The sequence below is a fragment of the Lissotriton vulgaris genome, chromosome 8 (genome assembly GCF_964263255.1).
Source record: "Lissotriton vulgaris chromosome 8, aLisVul1.2, whole genome shotgun sequence".
Classification (NCBI taxonomy): domain Eukaryota; kingdom Metazoa; phylum Chordata; class Amphibia; order Caudata; family Salamandridae; genus Lissotriton; species Lissotriton vulgaris.
Genome location: NC_141696.1, coordinates 1,113,267,996 through 1,113,280,444, shown reverse-complemented (window position 1 = coordinate 1,113,280,444; position 12,449 = coordinate 1,113,267,996).

The window sequence follows — 12,449 nt, the reverse complement described above, 5'->3', positions numbered from 1 at the left end:
CTGGCTGGTATAAGCATATCATTAACGCCAGTGTCTGTGGCCATTGTCGGGGTATACTTAGGTTGCAAGAAAAAGAGAGCAAGTACACCTGGTAGAGACATCTATCCGCAGATTTCTTCTCTTGGACTTCTCCCCAGGCACCAGACTGGATCTCAAAATTTATTACAGCAGTATTTCTGTGCGCTGGCAGAGGGTGACACAGTAGCAACGTCGTCCTCCGGGTGTGACGTCGACAGAAAGCATATAAGCCCTCCCCTCACGTTCTGAGTCAGTTTCTTCTAGTATGCACTTACAACACGGATCTGGTAGCAGTTACTCTGGCTGTTTTTCGGCCTACTTCGATCTATTCATCAATGGAACTGTGCCTTCTACTTCTATGTCTGCGTTTCAAACCTTCTGGATCCTGTGGTTGGCACAGCTCAGCCACAGACCCTCACTCTTTATGTATGTGGTGCGTGGGTAACATCATAACTCAGAGGAGTGTGACACCTGTTGTATACTTCGACCAAAGCCACTGCAAGCTTGTTGGATGAAGCTACTAGGGGCGTTGCTTTTGCTGCCTTCCGAGAATTTCTCTCAACCCCAGTCTCCTTCTCGGGTCAGGGACAGAGGTGGGAGCACACCGCTTCACCTCCCAGAAAGGTTCGCCCCTGGCATTGTGGTGAATGCAGTTTCAGTTACTTGCTTGCTTCAAGAGTGTTTGAGTGTTTCACCACAGTTGGCGCAGATAGTGCTGATCTCTAGACATGTGTATCTGGTTCTTTACCCGTCATCTGTAGAGATTACAGTCGTACAAATTTGGGGTTTGCTGAGTAGGCTGCCAACATCTTTCTCAGGTCAAGTACCTCTCACAGGCATGCGGGTGCTTCATCCACGAGCTCGTCAGCTCAATGACTCACGGGAATACTATTAAACAGGAACAGAGGTGGGAGCACACCGCTTCACCTCCCAGCAAGATGACGGTTAAAGAACCAGAAACACGTGTTTAGAGGTCAGCACTATCTGCGCCAACTGTGGCGAAACACTCAAACACTCTTGAAGCAACCAAGTAACCGAAACTGCATTTACCACAACGCCAGGGGTGAACCTTGCTGGGAGGTGAATCGGTGTGCTCCCACCCTTGTTCCTGTTTAATAGTACTCCTGTGAGTCATTGAGCTGACGAGCTCGTGGATGAAGCACCCGCATGCCCGTGATAGGTACCTGACCTGAGAAAGATGTTGGCAGCCTACTCAGCAAACCCCACACTTGGAAGACTGTAATCTCTACTGATGACGGTTAAAGAACCAGAAACACGTGTCTAGAGATCAGCACTATCTGCGCCAACTGTGGCGAAACACTCGAACACTCTTGAAGCAACCAAGTAACCGAAACTGCATTTACCACAATGCCAGGGGCGAACCTTGCTGGGAGGTGAATCGGTGTGCTCCCACCCCTGTTCCTCTCCTTCTTGGGTTAGTTTGTGGGCCCGCTCCAAGAACCATTCCCACGGACGCCACTCTCCATCAACATCCGGAGGGAAGGCTAGGCACAGTCGGTCAAAGTTGCAGCATCTCCCGACTTCACAGTTAAAGCCTTTTCCCCCACCTCCTCCCACTCTTCGGTGGAGGAGTCAATAGGCGCGTCCACCCCTCGCCTTCCTTTCCTGAAGCCAGGGAACTCTGCCCCAGATGCGCGAATATTATAATTCTTTTCATGCTATTTTTGAGGGGAGAAGGGTGCAAGGCAGAGGGGAGAAGGGAGAAGGGTGCAAGGCAGAGAGGAGAAGGGTGCAAGGCTGTGGGGAGAAGGGTGCAAGGCAGAGGGGAGAAGGGTGTAAGGCAGAGGGGAGAAGGGTGCAAAGCAGATGGGAGAATGGTGCAAGGCAGAGGGGAGAATGGTGCAAGGCAGAGGGGAGAATGGTGCAAGGTAGAAAAGGGTGCAAGGTGGAGGTGGAGTAGGGTACAAGGGGGAGGGGAGAAGGGTGCAAGGGGGAGGGCGCAAGTCAGAGGGGAGAATGGGGCAAGGGGAGGGGAGAAGGGTGCAAGGCAGAGAAGGGTGCAAGGCAAAGGGGGATATGGGTTCAAGGTGGAGAAGTGTGCAAGGCGGAGGGGAGAAGGGTGCAAGGCGGAGGGGAAAAGGGTGCAAGGAGGAGGGGAGAAGGGTGCAAGGCGGAGGGGGAGAAGGGTGCAAGGCGGAGGTGGAGAGAAGGGTGCAAGGTAGAGGGGAGAAGGGTGCAAGGTGGAGAAGGATGCAAGGTAGAAGGGGAGAAGGGTGCAAGGTAGAAGGGGAGAAGGGTGCAAGGCAGAGGGGGAGAAGGGTTCAAGGCAGAGGGCAAGGGGTGACGGGTGCAAGGCGGAGGGGAGAAGGGTGCAAGGTGGAGGGGGAGAAGGGTGCAAGGCGGAGGGGGAGAAGGGTGCAAGACAGAGATGAAAAAGGTGCAAGGCAGAGGGGAGAAAGGTGCAAGGCAGAGGGGAGAAAGGTGCAAGGCAGAGGGGAGAATGGTGCAAGGCAGAAGGGAGAAGGGTGCAAGGCAAAGGGGAGAAGGGTGCAAGGCAGAGGGGTTAGAAGGGTGCAAGGCAGAGGGGTTAGAAGGGTGCAAGGCAGAGGGGGTAGAAGGGTGCAAGGCAGAGGGGGTAGAACGGTGCAAGGCAGAGGGAAGAAGGGTGCAAGGGGGATGGTGATGAAGTAAACAATTTGCCCCCCCGGAAACATTTCTGTGGACGCCCATGATCAGAGTCCACCCCACGTAAACATCTTGTAACGCCACAGAGTTCCTTGAGCCTTTCTCTAGCCTGGTTACTTTTAGTTGGAGTGCTTTATACTCCTATATGATGGTGTTGTATGCATTGAGATGTACTTTATAAGGTCTTTGTGATTGCAAATAAAGTTTTATGATAGTGATGGCTACTCTCTGAATCCTTCATCACCTCTAGGCTTGATTCTTCATGTAGACCAGTGGTTCCCAAAGGGTGCGCCGCGGCACCCCGGTGCATGGGTAAAAAAATGGTGGGGAGCCACGACCAACTGCTAATTAGGTCAAGGGAGCCACGGGTCAAAAAAGTTTGGGAACCACTGCTATAATGAAAGAAAGTACCTCACCGGCTGCAATATCTTCATCTTGACCTTCCCATGACTGGGGTGTAGGAAAGTGCCCCTTATTGCATGGTTGCCCCCTACTTGCCTGGCCTAATGTTGATGTACTTTGACTGAGTGCACCCTGGGTTCCTGCCAACCAGGTACCCCGGGCCTATGTTCTTTCCCTAAACTGTACTGTTGCACAACCCAATTGGCAACTCTCTGGCCACATGCAAGTCCCTTGTAAAAGGTACTATAGGTATCAAGGGCACAGTGACCAGGGAAGACCTCATAGGACTGTACCACTTATTGTGCTACCCATAGAGCGCCTGTACCTTTACACCCACACACTGTCATTGCAGGCTGCATGTTTTGCTTACAACCAACAACAAAACACTGCAGAACCACATGGTTCTCGTGTCTAAATATTCCACTAAATAAGCAGCCATAAAAAGAATCATAAGGAAACGATGGGAACTACTACAGCACTAGCCTGACTTCAACAATTTGTTTGCTGAACAGCCTTTATTTGCACATACACAAAGTCAAATCATTAAAGAAATGTTAACACAATTCAATTCCACACAAAGCTTTGCTGAAACAGGCATGCGGAAATGTTATAATTGCATTCATTGCAACAATTTCATTCTAGGGAATACCATCACCCACCCACAGACAGGGAAACCAATCACACTAAGATATTCAGGTGAGTGCAATTCTACATGTTTGATTTACTGCAAAAATGCCCTCAAGGCAGAATACAAGATTAAGATTAGAATAACGGAGCACAAGAGCATGATCCGCAATCAGAATACTAAATCTAATCTAGCTGCACACTGGTTAGAACACAAACACAGTATAGCTCAACTCAGGTTTATCATTTTGGAGATTTTACAGACCAGTGTAGAAAATTCCAAACTATTATCCCAGAGGGAGATTTGGTGATGAAGAAACTCAAAACATTGACCCCAATGGGTTGAATGATAAAATGTATGATTTGTTTCCTGTAATTGTGGCGTTCGCTGTAGAAAGGGAATTGCATTGCATGTTATCTACTTTGTAATATAACATTGGTACCAGGTGCACACTGAGTGATTTCTTTCTGTTTCTTTGTTTCTATGTAATAATGTTGTACTAGGAACCCGTATTTCACAGCTGTTTCCGTATATTTCAACCTAGATGGTGCGAATGGGGTCAAAGGGAAATCCTATGGCGCATCCACAAATGTTTTTTACTATCACGGTGGTTGGAAGGAGGTGTGGGTGGGGACTGGTTCATATACAATAATGCCTATGCCACTACAATGCCAACCAGGCTGGGGGTAAGTTGGCCAGGTAACAATCTCAATAGCACCGGGAAGGTGAGGGCGGATGGTGTTGTTGCAGGCCAGCTTCATGGAAATCCTTATTCCTCCCCCCACCCCCCCCTACCTCACAACCGGTGTTTACAAGGCATGACAGAGGGGCAAAGTGGCACAGCAGCAAGTGTGTAAAGAAAGCATGCCATTAACAAATTGTCTCTTAGTTTCAGAATCAACTAGCGGACAGATATAACACAGAAACTAGGGGAGCAGCGAGAGAGACAAGGCACCGTAGGTAAGAGCAAGATTGTGCCAGTGCAGATCAAAAAGCTGTATCCTCATTCAGTGAAGTAACTTCAACTCCTTAGAGAAAGGTCCCGACTGGGCACACAAGGGTGGGGCTCATGCACCCTGGACAAACCCAAGGCCTTCTTTCAGCAAGGCAGCTTTATGATTTGCTTTCTCATTCCAGACAAAAGCTAACAGTTTTGGAGGGCAATGGCAGCCCCTTGAGAGGTATTGCAGGCAAGCTTGCACCATCCAAGGAGTAAGTACCAGATAATGGGAAGAGGGCACATTTTGTAACAAGCAAGGGTAGGGGCCACAACAAGGCACATGGCCATCAGACAGATAACGGGGCAGCTTTGGGGACAACCAATGCAGAAGGGGTGCAGTTAAAAAAGAGGCATATGAAATGATTATGACAATTGCACTGTTTATTTCAGACAAGTGGCAGTGAAGCAAAAGGATACCCTACCCATCGCGACACACAGCCGAGGCAAGAATCTAAGATCAAAGCTCTCCTCCCCTATTCTCAATGGAATACACCCCGTACCCAGGGGTCAAAACCAGTGAAGCACCTTATGCTGCTTTCTGGGCCGAATCCACTGCATTGGTGCAGGCAGGCAGGGGGTGCCAACCAGGCCTTACGGCTTTAACTGATTAAGGGGCTGCAATGTCTGTGGCCCCACAACAGACGACTACATCTCATTACTCTTCTATGCCACAGCATAGAGCATCAGGGATGGCATCCTTGAGTCGGGATGCACCTACCACTCCGAAGAGGAAAAAGGTGGTAGGATCAAGCAATGTCCCCAAGCAGAGGAAAGCAAGGAAGGCATCTCTAGATTCAGCTCCCTCAGCAGTCCCATCACCAGAGCGCAGCACAGTGAGGCAACCCATTGCGAGACAGCTCGCCACCTGAAGCAAGTGCCCAGGAGAAGAAGCCCAAGGACCCAAATAAATCCACGATACAGGGGCAGTTGGGCAAGATGATGGACATGATGCAAGGGCTCATGGCCAAGGTAAAAACCCTGGTGGAGTCTAGCCCTTTGGCAGGGAGAGAAAGTGACACAGGGGGGCAAGGCCTGAGCACAGTGTGGGAGCAAGGCAAAACACCATTGCCGTTCCAACGCCGGTAGGATGGACATCACTCCAAGCAATACACCAGGCACCACAGCAGACAGCGGCTCAGGTACAAGCGAAATAGGCATGGGAGGGAACAAAAGTAGTTACGCCGGCACTAGAATGCACACCACCAGCCCCCATCTTATCTGCCGAGACGTTGTTCGCATAGGAAATAAACTTACCACACTTGGGAGAGGCCAGCTGCACCATAACATGAAGGCTAAAATGGTTAGATTGGCAGCTGAGCTAGTCCCCTGCAACGTAATTTGGGCAGAGGTAATCCCCAAGGGCGAATGGCAGGGGCCCGGTCACACTCAGCAGTGGAAACTTCAAAGAGAAGGGTGAATGCAACAATGCAGAAGTTCATGAGGAACTCTGGATTCAGCATTGTATAACATGGCCCGCTTTGCACCAGGGCACCCGGCTACTTTGCACAGAATGGGGTGCACTGTCAGACTTGGGCAATGAAGTGTTTGTAAGGAGTATTTGGGATCATTTGATTGCGTTGAATGAGCTCTACAGCTACAGAGGTGGGGGCTCAGAATCGCAGTAGGCCATCCTGACCCATGGCAGGTCTTTCGGGTGATCCTCATGCAAAAAGTGAATAATACTTCATAAAATGGAAATGGGGCCGCTAACTATGATATCCTCAAGCCATAGGGGGCTGTGAGAAGAATCTGACGAAGACCCGTTATCCAGCAAGGGAGAGTTAGTATCATGTCAGTTAGGGGTTGCCCTTACTTTGCTCCGTGGTGGCACTGAGGCAGCAAGTATAAAATTGTATTGGGCTGCAACTCCAATGCAAAATACAGAGCCCAGATGGCTAATAAGACATCACTGTAATTCCTGGTGGCTTGATATTGGGTCAGGATGTGTGATCACCTGTAAGGTAACCCTACCTGTAAACTGCATAAAGAACATATTAATAAACTTGCTACAGTTTTTCCCATAAATAGAATGTGGTCTGTTTTTTGGATGCAACCTGTGTGTCTGTCACAGAAAGTATGCATGCCAGATGACAGTTTGGATGTTCAGTTGGGGGAGGTCCACGCAGCTTAGTCAGTTGGTGTAATGCCTGCACTGCCACCTGTCGCTATAAAGGAGTTACTTATTATTGTGTGTGAGTTTTCACTACAAAGGGCTTAGCCATAATTTATACCACCCTTGTGGGGTGAGATTATGTCATAGCCACTCCTGCTTTCTGGTTTTGGTCCTTAGCACGATGTGAGATCACCTCACAAGAAAATGACTGGAACAAGGACATTAGGACGTAGGGATATAGTGCTTTATCCTACTAGGAAAACTGAAGACTGCACTATATGTTATCTTTTCAAAATCCCTGGATTTTAACCACCAAAAACAAGTAGACTGAAATAACAATTAACTGCTGCATAATCACTTGTGTCAGCTGTCCCGAAGATAACACGCTCCGTTCAAGTGGTCGTAGTGCATTAAAAAAAAGTAAAGGAATTATGATTATGCCCACAAAAGGAGTGGGGTGAGTGAGCACGGGGGTGGGGTCAAAGGCTTAGCTAAAAATATTCCTTAACTCTTTTTGGTCTTTCACCTTTAGGTAACTACAGACAAAATAAAATAACACACAGATTAAATGAAAACTAAATTCAAGTTAATTTATTTATTGGGAAATGCACGTTAGAGCGGCAGACCCTGATGCAGAAGTCTAGCCCGGGACCAGGGTTCAATTCCCCGCCTCGGCGGGTCTTGGGCTCAAAATTCCATGGACCTGATAATTCTTGCCTCTGTGCCTATTCCAATCATGGAGTCCCACTCTGCAACTCTGGGCAATAGCTTGCTTAATCTCCACAACGGCCCCCACAACGCTGAAGATGCCTGGCTCCACCTTGGCGGGTGCCCAGGAGTGGACACCTCACAGGGAAAGCCAGGATGGGTTCCACAGCGGTATTCGTACAAGCGCCTTGAGACACTTGCGGGTGAGTAGTGCGCTGTACAAGTATCAATTTACATTTACATTTACATTTTAACCATACATTATGAAACGTCTATCCGTTAATGCACTGCAGAGGTCTGTGTGTGTAACCAAAGACCCACAGAATTGGATCCTGGTTGGTGCAATTGAGAATAGTGACTTGTGTATGCTTAGTGCTACGAGGGCCCAGTCTACGACAGAAGGCACTGTGAACATATAAGTCATTATTTTAAACTTCCATTACCCACGGTAGAAGATAGGCTGCTACGAAATGCACAAAAAGGTTTAAGATAAACAAGCATTGTAAATGGAATAGGTCTCGCATTAGAAAAGTTGGAGCTATTGGTCTTGTAAATGACAAATATTTTATTTATTTGTTGGTTTTTAAAACAGCTAAATTGATAGCTTTGTCATTTACAATGCCAATAGTTATAACTTTCGCGAAGGTGACACCTATAGCATTTGGAATGCAACACTGAAGAGAGGGTGCTGCCACAGCACTTAGTCATTCAAACTAAAACCTCCCTCCTCTAGATTTGCTTGGTGTGTTTGGACCGTGGAGGCTGCGAGCATTGGAGGTTTTGGCACTGTGGCGGTGGTGTGTGTGTGTGTGTGTGTGTGGGAGGGTCTCTGTTTACATTTAGAGCGGGAAAGTAGAGACTGACAGCGAGGTATGAGAGTGAGATAAGAGAGTGATTTGGAGAAATGGGCGAAGCTAGGAGAGAGAAATAAATGAAAAAGGGGAGGCAGAAAAAATAACACGGCCTGGCGGCCGTGAGAGAGAGGGGAGGTGCTGGCGGCTGGGGAGGGGGAGGAGAAATGCGACGAGCATTGGAGGTTCGGGCACCGTGGCGGTGGTGTGTGTGTGGGAGGGTCTCTGTTTACATTTAGAGAGGAATGGAGCAGGAAAGTAGAGACTGACAGCGAGGTATGAGAGTGAGAGAAGAGAGTGATTGGGAGAAATGGGCGAAGCTAGGAGAGAGAAATGAAAAAGGAAAGGCTGAAAAAATAACACGGCCTAGCGGCCGTGAGAGAAAGGGGAGGTGCTGGCGGCTGGGGAGGGGGAGGAGAAATGCGAGCAAAATAACACGGCCTGGCGTCCGTGAGAGAGAGGGGAGGTGCTGGCTAAGTAGCAGATTCAGAAAGTAAGCAAACAAGTTTTCATGCACGCTTTTTAAAAAGAGCGAAATTGAACGGCTATCTAAGCAGCTCGAAGCTAGGAGAGAGAAATGAATGAAAAAGGGGAGGCTGAAAAAATAACACGGCCTGGCGGCCGTGAGAGAGAGGGGAGGTGCTGGCGGCTGGGGAGGGGGAGGAGAAATGCGACGAGCATTGGAGGTTCGGGCACTGTGGCGGTGGTGTGTGTGTGTGTGTGTGTGTGGGAGGGTCTCTGTTTACATTTAGAGAGGAATGGAGCGGGAAAGTAGAGACTGACATCGAGGTATGAGAGTGAGAGAAGAGAGTGATTTGTAGAAATGGGCAAAGGTAGGAGAGAGAAATGAAAAAGGGGAGGCTCAAAAAATAACACGGCCTAGCGGCCGTGAGAGAGAGGGGAGGTGCTGGCGGCTGGGGAGGGGGAGGAGAAATGCGAGCAAAATAACACGGCCTGGCGTCCGTGAGAGAGAGGGGAGGTGCTGGCTAAGTAGCAGATTCAGAAAGTAAGCAAAGAAGTTTTTATGCGCGCTTTTTAAAAAGAGTGAAATTGAACGGCTATCTAAGAAGCTAATTAAATCTGAGGGTCTTGAAACGTACTCTGAAAACATTGTGAAAATAATTATTTTACATGATACTTTCAAAAGGCAAAAGATAAGAAGTTTGCACACAAGACGAACAAGACGGAGGGCATTGCTCTGGGGAAGGGGGAGGAGAAATGCGACAAGGCCGCAGCAGGGGGCGGAGCGGGGATAGCGGCGATGGGGGAGAGACACGGGCCGTAGTGTGAAGCAGCAGGGGCCTTTGAAGTGAAGCTAAGCTTCACTTCAATGGTGTGGGAGGAGTGCTGCTGGGGAACAGATGGCGATTTGATGGTGTGCACGCATTGACCTAAAAGCGCACGGGCACAGCATCAAATCGCCAGTCAATCGCCAGTGTAGGTTAACCTTATTTAAGCCCCTATAGTCTGCTCAATGCGCATGCGCATTGAGAGGCGAGACCTAAAAATAATAATGTGTCCATCTGTAACGCAACTGATGCTCATGTAAGGCGCTCTGATACCTACTGATCAAGTTCACACTATAAAAAACCTCTATTAAAAAAAGAAACATATCTAGGCCCGTGTGCAGCCTTTGCCATTGCTGAACCAGGAAGGGCCTCATTCCACTTACAGCAATGGAGCTGCTAACCTCAGTTCTACGTGTCATGATGGCAGTGTGTGGGTAGTTAGTGGCTGTTAATGTGTTAGGCTGGTGATGGAATCTCCTGTGGGCAGTTCATGCGGTGCTTGGTGGGGGGCACGTGATGTTGGCCGAAATGGCGTGCCGCGGGTCATGGCCGGGGTGGGGAGGTTTAATACACAGTGTCCAGTCTGGCGCTGGTGCATTTTATATGATCTGGCCCTGAGACAGTCTAAATCGAGCGTGTAATTTCTACAAAATATATTAAAACTTACGAATCATGGAATCACGTTTTGGAGAATGACGTTGCCACGCACACATTTCTAAAGAAGAACCATGACATATGTACCTTATTAGTCATTAAATAGTCAACAGTTCGAAAACAGGACAGGCACTAGAAGAGGTTAAAACTCACACTTCCTTTAACGCAGGGTGCTTTGTTTGGCCAGCAATATGTAAAGCAGAATGTACTTAAGAAATAATGCAACTGCAGCATCTTAAAAACAACGAGACCCCGAACAAACCATTTGAGAGTACATTTTCATTCGGTCTCAGGATTGCTCAGAAGTAAAAAAAAAAAAAGGCTACAGCCAGGTGGGATGAATAAAATACGTGAATAACTAGCCAACATTAGGAATAATGAATTGCTGCCATCTTGGACGTACAGAGGAGACAGCTACCTTTATATTATGTTTTGAAACTTCGTTGGGCGCTCAATATATCGGGGAGACGGGTATATTTACGGTTGTGGATCCGATGGATAACACTCGCTTGAAATAATAAAGTGGTATTCCTAGAAAAAAAAAAACGTTGGTAGAGAATCTTCAGGGTGGAAAATGTGGGCTGAGGCCTGGCTAGCACATTTAAATGAGACATCCATAAGAAAAGCCAGTGCCTCTGGCGGTAGCTTTCAGAGCTTCTCTGACGCCTTGTTCGGTACAATGCCTTCCCATCTCCCCCCTCTTTTGTTACGGGACATGCCATTTAAACCCCATTCACAGGTGTGAAATGGGGTTAACAGGCCATTAAAAAAAGCACAAAAAGCAGATCACGAGTGGCAGGAAAGGGGGTAGAGAAACTGTTTGCCACAGATTAGGTGGAAAGCGGCGGTTCTGCATACCAATACACCGGCCCTGTTTACTGAATACCAGAAATGGGAAGCGATAACTCGGCCGACCAGAATTAAATATGAAAGCGCGAGTGCTCCTGCCTGAAGCCAGGCGCGCAGAAACCCTCTCCCTGAACAGGGCTATCCGGCTGCCCGTCACCTGAGTGTTCGCACGAGATGGAATGTCACAGAAAAATGTACCGTGCAGGAAAACGACATTCTGTTGTATCCTGCAGGTAGTGGTTGATGTTTATCCAGCAAGGAAACCTGTATGGTCAAATATGGGTACATAGTGGCGGGTGGTGTCACAATCAGAAATGATAAAGTGTTCTTGAAACTTATAGCATTGACATCATACGAGTGCCACTTACACAAGTTATATGATTTGTAGTATCCATAAGCTACGCAGAGAAATCACGCAGGATTGGAGACTGCTGAACCAGGGCACCATGGGCCCTACATTATACAACCATCCCCTGACCCGGAAGTAAAACAGCCACTCATTTGGGGTGCAATGGGTCCCAGGGGCCCCGGGCCTACTATACCCGCTGCATTAGAGGAGAGGATGAGGCATAACGACCAGAGCTGCTGACCTTTGAACTGCAGAGCCAGGTTCGAGGCTGGCGTCGGCTCAGCATCCTGTGATTCTGTGTAAATCACTTAATCGCCCCGTGTCTGCAAAAAAAGCAACATGTCTTTTTTGTAATGTACCTGGTGCTCACGTAAAGCGCTCCAATACATAGGGGTCGAGTTCGCGCTGTATAACACGCTAACATTATATGTATATATAAATATATTTGTAGCTGCGCCCATCGTTGGAAGGGCTTAAAGGTTTATGCCCACTGAGCTCCTAAAGAAGCCACAATACATTTTACTATATTCGCTTTTATTTACTATAGATGCATACATGATTTGCTGCAACGTACAGAAATACCGCTTCTAGGCACTGTGCCTACACCCGGGGGTGTTGAAATATTTCACGAGTTTCTCTTCAGCACTACCGGTAAGCAATACAATTTTCATGCATTACATGTCAGGAACCTTATACTGAACAAGGGGGCAGGGAGAGAACAGACGAGTGGAGGGAGGGAAGGGGTGTGCGGTGAGAGAAAGTGGAGAGCGGATAACTCAGAGGTAAGGGACAGAAAGAAGTAGAGAACGGAAAAAATATATAAAGGGAAGAAAGAAAGGAGTGAGACATATAGTGAAGAGAGTGAGGCGGGGGAAAGGAGGAAACACGGGGAATCGAGAGGGAAAGAAGAGATGGCGAGGCAGAGGGAAGGGGAGAGAAAGAGGT